The following is an 8992-nucleotide window of genomic DNA, read 5'->3' as shown; positions in this document are numbered from 1 at the left end:
GAGAGTCCCGACATCAAAAGATTAGAGCTGCATGGAACCTCCTCAGATCAGAATAGAGGTATTTATCTAGCCCAGTTATCACTTCTCCCCCAAGACTGCCAGTATCTGGGTTTTTAGCTGTCAAATCTGAAATCTCCACCATTAGAATTACTAATGCAAAGCATGGTTCCCATGACCATTTGTCTTTAGGGCATTATTATTATTGTGCCCTTATTACATAATATCTGGAAGCAGTCGATCCCTGTCTTTCTGTAATATTGTTAACTTCTGGATAAGTATCTGGACCTTTAAACATGAGGGCAGGATAACCCATCAGCTACTGATCTAATAGGAGGGACAGTACACAGGTCCTTGGCTTAGTTGGTGGAGGTAGTCAAACAAATATCACCAAAGTAAGATGAGAGATTTGGGGAGGGCAAGGAATAGTAGCACTGCACTGCATTGTCCTCCTGTTGTTCAACGATTTGCTCTAGGGGGCCCAGTAACACCTCCATTGTGAGACTTTGTTGTTACTGTGTTTGGCATATCGAATACGTCACGGGGAGCTTGCCAGGCTTTGCCATGCGGACAAGATATTCTCAGTAGCTTGCTGGGTTCTCTGAGAGGGGCGGAGGAATGGAACTCGGGTTGGCCATGTTGGCTGCGTGCAAGGAAAACGCCCTACCCGCTGTACTATCGCTCCAGCCCAAGGGATAGTAAAAGGAGAAAATGTTTTCATGGTAGATCCTAAGAAAGTGAGAATATAAATAAATAAGAAGGGAAGGGAAATTATATACAAAACAACATTGCTATTTTTCATTTTTTCCAAATTAATCTAAGTCTTATTTTATGTATTAGCTCTAACCTTATTTTATGTATTAGCTCTAAGTATTATTATTACTTGGTTAGTTCTAACCTTATTTTATTTGGGGGCCATGCCTACCAGTGCTCAGAGATTACTCTTGGCTCTGTGCTCCAGGCAGTGTATGGGAAATTATTTGTGGTTCTTGGTATCGAACCCTGTTCAGTCACATGCAGGACAAGAGCCTTACTTCTGTACTGTCTCTTCAGCACCTATCACATTCTTTTTAATCATTTGCATATAGTTTTAAATATATGACAAATAATTTTCTTGTTCTTGCTCACTGGCTTTGATGGAGAAGCTCTATAATCAATAATGTATTATAAAAACAGGATATGACTTCATCCTCACCAATGCATGTTAAAAGAAAGATTCCTTGGCAAAGAAAATATGTTTTCATTTTTTGATCGATAATATTTTCATTAGTAAATAAAATAAGTAAGTCAAATGTCTCATCATTTCTAAAAATATCGTTTGCTAAGACATCTGCTTGATACCCTAACTTTTATGCTGGTATATTATACAAATGATTCCTCTAAATGAGACTCTCAGAAAAAGATGGTAACAGATAGATGATAGACAGATATTAAAGATAGATAGATACAGGAAAATTTTTATAGTGGGAGGAAACCAAGAGAGGTGAACTCATTTCACTAGATTCTTTTGTTATTTCTTTCTAAAACAAATGGGTTTTTATTTTTATTTATTTTTTTTACTTTTTGGGTCACACCTTCACACCTGGCATTGCACAGGGGTTACTCCTGGTTCATGCACTCAGGAATCACTCCTGGCAGTGCTCGGGGGACCACATAGAATGCTGGGGATCGAACCCGGGTCGGCCTTGTGCCAGGCAAATGCCCTACCTGCTGTGCTATTGCTCCAGCTCCTCTAAAATAAACAGTTTTTTTTTAAAATACTCTCAGTCTTGGATAATTCTTTACACATTATATCATTATTTTAACGTATAATAAAACTGTGTGGAACTTATACCAAACAGTATTATTAAAATATATGTCAAACTTTTTTCTAGCAAAAAAAGATAAGAAAATGGACTTTTGATTTCATGTCTAAGTCTCAATATGATAGTATCATTTAGTGTTTGTTTTCTACCAGCACCATGTGCATTGAGAATGATAGTGCTGAGCTCATTTCTGGAGAACTACTTTATATGGGCTGAATATTTAGGATTTCATTCTTTCTATTACTAAATGTGAGTGATATTTTAGGCTTTTTTTGTGTTATTTGGTATGATTTTGCAAATTACTTTTTGAATCTTGAACCTCTTGCTTTTTTATATTGTGATTGCTATTTTGGCTTTTGACATTCCGCTTACAAAAGATTTCACAGAAACATTGTACTTTTGGGCAGTGGGGAAAACCTATAATTTTATCACCATGGCAGAATGAACTGAAAGTAACCTCAAATATCATACAGCCCATCACCCCAACTTTTAGAAAAGGTGAAAGGAATCATGCAACAATTTAAATAGAAAATAAGATCTAATATTGGTTTCTGGCTCAGTCTTCTTTCAATAATATTGATCCTCTGCCTAATTTTTACAGAGTACTTGTGGTGGATATTTGTCATCCACTTTGGTAGGTGGAAAGGTTGACATTTTTTTTGGAGTCAGAAAGGAAACAAGGAGTCCATTTTTTTTTTTCTGGCGGGTAGGGCGTTTGCCTTGCACGCAACCTGGGTTTGATTCCTTCGTCCCTCTCGAGAGCCTGGCAAGCTACCAAGAGTATCCCACCTGCACAGCAGAGCCTGGCAAGATCCCCGTGGCATATTCGATATGCCAAAAACAGCAACAACAAGTCTCACAATGGAGATGTTACTGGTGCCCGCTCAAGCAAATTGATGAACAATGGGAGGACCGTGCTACAGTGCTACAGTTATTTGCTCATTGAATCTACAACACCCAAACCAAACCAAACCAAGCCAAACCAAGTCAAACCAAATCAAGAAACTGTAACTAGAAAGTACATTTTATGCATTTTTTTAACAAATGGAACAATATCAAGTGTTAATTGAGCACTTTTTATCGTCTTGGTATCATTCCAAATGTTGTTAGATTATGTTTTTCCCTTTAATCTTCAAATCTTCAAACCTGAAGGGATTAGGAAACAGATACAGTAAGGTTCAAGACACATGAAAGAGTTCAAATGTTAAGCTTTGGTAATTCTGAGAGTTCTAAACAAGCAGTTTGGTTCTAGATTCTTAACTTTCTATTTTGATCTTGTCAATTGCGAAAGTGGATTAGGTAAAGATATAACATGTTGCAGCAGTAGTTTTAACTGAGAGGGAAGCATCTTACAAGTTTGGAATAGTTTCTAATAATAGGACTTTATAGACAGAAGAGGCTTGTACCCTTTCCTTTCTTACATCTTTTACTACTAATTGAATTATAAATATATATTGTAGTAATGTGGATCTCCCCCAATAAAACTACATTGTGATTAAAGGAAATTGGTATGAGCCATAAAACGAAAACTTTGATCTTTCTGATGGGAGTTATCACTCTTGAGACCTGGCCTTCATATTTCATTATGATATCTCTAACAAACTACCTTCAACTGGGTAATTCAAATCAACAAATTAATTTTCTCATAGTTCGGGAGGATAGATACTTGAAATCAAGAAGCTGGTGGACAGTGCTCCCACCAGAAACCGCTACAGCAGGATTCTTTCTTATCTTCTCTAACTTCCAGTAGGCCCAATTGTTTTCATTTTTCTCCCTTTGTCTTTGGATCTAGCAGAGACTATAAAACCCAGCTCCCAGAAGCGCGCGGCCGCATTTTGTGGCCACGTGACATCTCATTATCTCATTCTTACTTTGGACAACCTGGCAGACTACCTAATGTAACCTGCCCACACGGCAGTCTGGCAAACTCCCCGTGGCATACCCAATATGCCAAATACCAGTAACAATGATGGGTCTCATTCTCCTAACCCTGAAAGAGCCTTGAATATGGCACTTTTTAAAATCTCAGGGCTAGGATGAAGGAGAAGTTACTGGTGCCTGCTCGAGGCAATCCACAAACAACAGGATGATCGTGATCGTGATCGTTTTTGGGTCACACCTGAAACCTTCAGCTCTGTGCTCAAGTATCTCTTCTGGCAGTGCTCATGCAGCTTTATTTGGTCCTAGGGATTGAATCAGGGTCAGCAGCATGCAAGACAAGTGCCTTAACCTTGTCTTAACAAGTGTCTTTCTGGCATGATCCCAGGTGTTCTTAGTTGTAGCGATATTAATACCAGCCTGAGCCTTGTTCTGCCTACGTTGGCATTCTTGTGTCTATACCTAATTCTCTTTCTCTCTCTGAGGACTGGTACGTCTCCTCAGAAATGTTCCCCTTCTGGAAATTTTTGCCAGCTGGCTCTGAGGGTCAATGCGAAGACCTAAAGATGTGGTAATGCTTGTTGGGAGACTCCAGGGCTGCACAGTACTCTGGAGACCCTATAGAGCTGGGCATAGAGGTGAGATTCAAATTCTGCAAGGCATGTGCATTTGTGCATTAACCCTTTTTTAACCTTTCTGTTCCACCAAATGTCCTCTTAGAAGGTTTCTAGTCACATCAGATCAAAGACATACCTAGGTGACCTCAATTTATATTGATTATAGCAGCAAAGAAGCAGCAAAGACCCTGTTTGCAAATATGGTCACTTTCACCCTTACCAAGTGTTAGTACCAGAACATGATGTATTGGGAGAACACAATTCAAAATATAGTAGTTATATGTACTGCTCAAATTTCTAAAAATAAAAAATAGAACCAGTAGGAAATATATGTAACTGGTTGATCTGCTTATAGTGTCTGAGAATCCCATGGTATGCTAGCAGCAAAGTGGGGACTCAGAAAAGTCATGGTGTAATATAATTTGAGTATAAAGGCTTGAGGAGCAGGATTTTGATGGTGTAATCACAGTCTTAGGGCAGGAGAAGATAAATTGTCCTAGCTCAGTCAGAGAGGCGAGTCAAAATTAGACAAATTCCTTTCTCTCCACATTTCTGTTCTATTTAGGCTCTTAATAGATTAAACCATTTCTGTGTATATGAGAAGGACAATCTACTTTCCAGAATTCTCCCATTAAAATGCTGATCTCATCTAGACACACACCAAAAACACACCCAGAAATTGTGGTTAGTCTGTGCACCCTAAGGCAAGTCAAAATGACACTAAATTTATCTATCACAGTATGTTATTTAATGAAGGACCAGGCTGGAGGAAAGGTTCAGAAAGTAATGTAAACATTAAAAATGTTAGCAGCAGGGGCCAGAGTGAGAGTACAGCAGGTAGGGCATTTGCCTTGCATGCGGCCAACCTGGGTTCGATTCCCAGCATTCCATATGGTCCCCCAAGCACTTTCAGGAGTAATTCCTGAGTGCAGAGCCAGGAATAACCTCTGGCATCGCTGGGTGTAACCCAAAAAGAAAAACATTAGCAGCAATTTAGCTCTGTACTAAAATACTTTATACCTAGTTAATTAGTAAAATTTCCAGTAATGCTGTGGATGAAACTGGTAGACTCAGACGTTAGAGAGATGTGTTCATTAGGTTAATCCATTTGAACACCTGTTCACAGCATGCACATGAGCAGTTTTTCTCAGGGTCTACCAGGTAGATCTTCTGACTTAGGAAGGATTCTGAGACAGGTAAGTATAGTAGCTGCTGTGAACCTTACCCACTTTTGGAAGTTCACAGCATACACTGGTTCATTAGAAGCATAGATTTTATTTTATTTTATTTTATTTTTGCCTGGAGCAATAGCACAGCGGGTAGGGCATTTACCTTACAAGCGGCCAACATGGCTGACCCTAGTTCGATTCCTCCACCCCTCTCGGAGAGCCCGGCAAGCTACCGAGAGTATCTCGCCTGCACAGCAGAGTCTGGCAAGCATACCCTTGATGTATTCGATATGCCAAACACAGTAACAACAAGTCTCACGAAGGAGACGTTACTGGGCCCGCTCGAGCAAATTGATGAACACCGGGAGGACTGTGACCGTGATCGTCTTATTTTGGCCACACCAGCTGTGCTCAGCCTTGTTCCTGGTTCTCTGCTCTGGAATCATTCCTGGTGGTGCTTGGGGGACCATATGTGGTGCTGAAGATTACACTGGGGCTGGTCACCTGCAAGGTAAGTGCCTTATTCTGAGCACAGACTTTAAAACCCTCTGTTTATTTTTATTTCTTTCAAAACTTACTTGATTCTGGAGCTTCCTTTTTTTTATAACTCTTATTTAAACTGCTTTCTAAACTCTTTGATATTTTTTCTTTTTGAGTCACACCTGGCGACGCACAGGAGTTACCCCCGGTTCATGCACTCAGGAATTATTCCTGGCAGTGCTCTGGGGACCATATGGGATGCTGGGAATCGAACCTGGGTTGGCCACGTTCAAGGCAAACGCCCTACCTGCTGTGTTATCGCTCCAGCCCCCCTAAAATCTTTGAGAAATAGTAATCAAACTCCTAAAAACTCCATTCCTGAGGCCAGAGTGATAGTACAGCAGATAGGGCCCTTGCCTTGCACGTTCAATTCTCAGCACACCATATGGCCCCCTGAGTCTGTGAGGAGTAATCTCTGAGCAAAGAGCCAGAAGTAAGTCCTGACCACTGCCAAGTGAGAACCAGACACCCACCCCCTCCAAGAAATTCCCATACCTTTTGACTTTTGACCCTTTCAATATACTAACTGCATTGTTTAGTTCCCCTGTTACTTACATCTTCCATCCTTAACTTCTCTAGATGAGGGACTGGGTGACCTTTTATGTCTTTAATATTCAGTATAAACAAGACACAACAACACACACAAAATAATCCAATTTATGCTTCTAAATAAATGGAATTAAAAAGGACTAAAATGTTTCATAACAGGGAAGTGGTTAAGTCAATTAAGATTAATATTTCATGGAAAGTCATATATTGGTAAAAAACAAACAGCTATGAAAAATCCTGAAATAAATCTTACAACATTACAAAAGAAAAGCTCAGAACAATTGTGTGTGGGCAGAGTTTATAGTGACAATAGTGAGCATATGTATATATGTATATATATGTATGTGTAATAAAGCAGAAGAATAATAAAATGATTGAAAATAAAATTAAATGGTGGGTTAGGGTAATTTAAATTTTTCAATTTAGGTTTCTTTCATGATTACCAGAATTTGTGCAATCTTAATTAAATTATTGAGAAGAAAAGAAAACAAAGCTCGAGGCTTCCCTGCAACACAGTTGGCCTGTTTGGCCCCAGAAATGAGTTGCAGCTTTTTTTTTCTTTTTGGGTCACACCCAGCGATTCCCAGGGGTTATTACTAGCTCTGCACTCAGGAATTATTCCTGGCAGTGCTTGGGGGACCATATGGGATGCCGGGGATTGAACCCAGGTCGGCCGTGTGCAAGGCAAACGCCCTACCCGCTGTGCTATCACTTAGGCCCCGAGTTGCAGCTTTTAAAGCAGGAAGTAGAGCAGGTTTCAGCAGCCATTCAGCCACTGTGTAAATCCAGGAAAGCTGTACTTTTCAGTCTCAGGGCACACCCAGGAAAAGATATTGCCTCCTTTGCAAGTAGGTTATTATAAAAATTATTAAGTCCTAAATAGAACATTTAACTTCTACTGATTCAAAAGCACATTGAATTAGTGGGCAATTTTATTTCCTTTGATATTCATGCCAATTTATCAACATACACACACATATACGCTTGAATCCTTTAGCATGTTTTAAATTCAACCACATGTTTAGTACTTGTCAGTGTTCCCTAAACTTCTAGAAATAGGCCGATAACCCATTCTAGGGCTGTAGGTATTTAATGCACACAGAGCCCATTTTCTTCAGCCTTTTTCTATTCCAACGACTTAGTCACATTTTGGCATTTTCATTAAATAGGGATTGCTTATATTTTGATTAATGGAGCGATAGCACAGTGGTAGGGCGTTTGCCTTGCACGTGGCCACCCCAGCCAAGCTGTGTTCGATTCTTCCGCCCCTCTCGGAGAGCCCGGCAAGCTACTGAGAGTATCGCACCCGCACGGCAAAGCCTGGCAAGCTACCCGTAACGTATTTGATATGCCAAAACACAGTAACAACAAGTCTCACAATGGAGAGTTACTGGGCCCGCTAAAGCAAATCGATGAACAATGGGAGGAGAGTGACAGTTCTAACTTCTCCAATGTACTTCAATCCAACGATAGTATTTGGGGTTTAGAATCTGTGATCCTCACACTTTCTCTCTCAATTCCTTGTCTTTTCTCTTACTGCCCCTAACAAATTATGCATAATAACCTCTATAACTTGGTCAGCTACCAGGAAGTCCACCCAGGAACTCAGAAACATAGTCAGTTATTGGATTGATGCATCTCATTGTCTGAGTGAATTTTCTCCCCATTGCAAATCAAAGTCAAGGGCTTTATTCACTTTCTATTATCTCTGTATCCTGCAGGGCCTCATTCATTCTTAGTACCAGAAAGAATAAGATGTCAGATGATATCTTTTTTAAAATGTCTAGTTCCACTAAAGATTTCATGAAAGTTGTTCTGTTCAGTTAGTTATAAATTTAAGCAAAACTCTTAGATGAATTTTCTCTTTTTCTCGAAGCAGGGTATTATGTGCATGGGTATTTTTCCTTATCTATTGACAATATACACCTTCTGGCATGGTTTCCTGTAAAAGCAGATGGCCAATATGGGAATTATAGGGCTGGGGACTTTCTAAAAATGTGTTTTTATGAACATATATACATATATAACATATATGTATATATGATTCCTACATTTCATCATTATATTTAGAATATAATTATAAACACCATATCAGTCATCTAAAACCGTCCATGATTCTGGGCAATTTGGTTGTAATTTTTAGGCAGCTAAAGATATTGATATTTTACTAGTTAATTTATTCAAAAATAAATTAATAGATATTGAGCACCTATCATGCATTAGGTAACCACTAATTCACAAAATCTTAAACCTGAAACATAGAAATGAATTCTTCTGAAGTCTTTCCTTTTCCTTCCTTCCTCTCTTTTCTTTACTCCCTCCCTCCCTCCCTTCCTTCCTTCCTTCCTTCCTTCCTTCCTTCCTTCCTTCCTTCCTTGCCTTGCACATGGCTTATCCTGGTTCAATCTCTGGCACCACATTTGGTTCCCCTGAGCCC

This window comes from Sorex fumeus, unplaced genomic scaffold (genome assembly GCF_029834395.1).
Source record: "Sorex fumeus unplaced genomic scaffold, SorFum_2.1 ptg000008l, whole genome shotgun sequence".
In the NCBI taxonomy this organism is placed as follows: domain Eukaryota; kingdom Metazoa; phylum Chordata; class Mammalia; order Eulipotyphla; family Soricidae; genus Sorex; species Sorex fumeus.
This window is presented reverse-complemented; position numbering follows the sequence as displayed.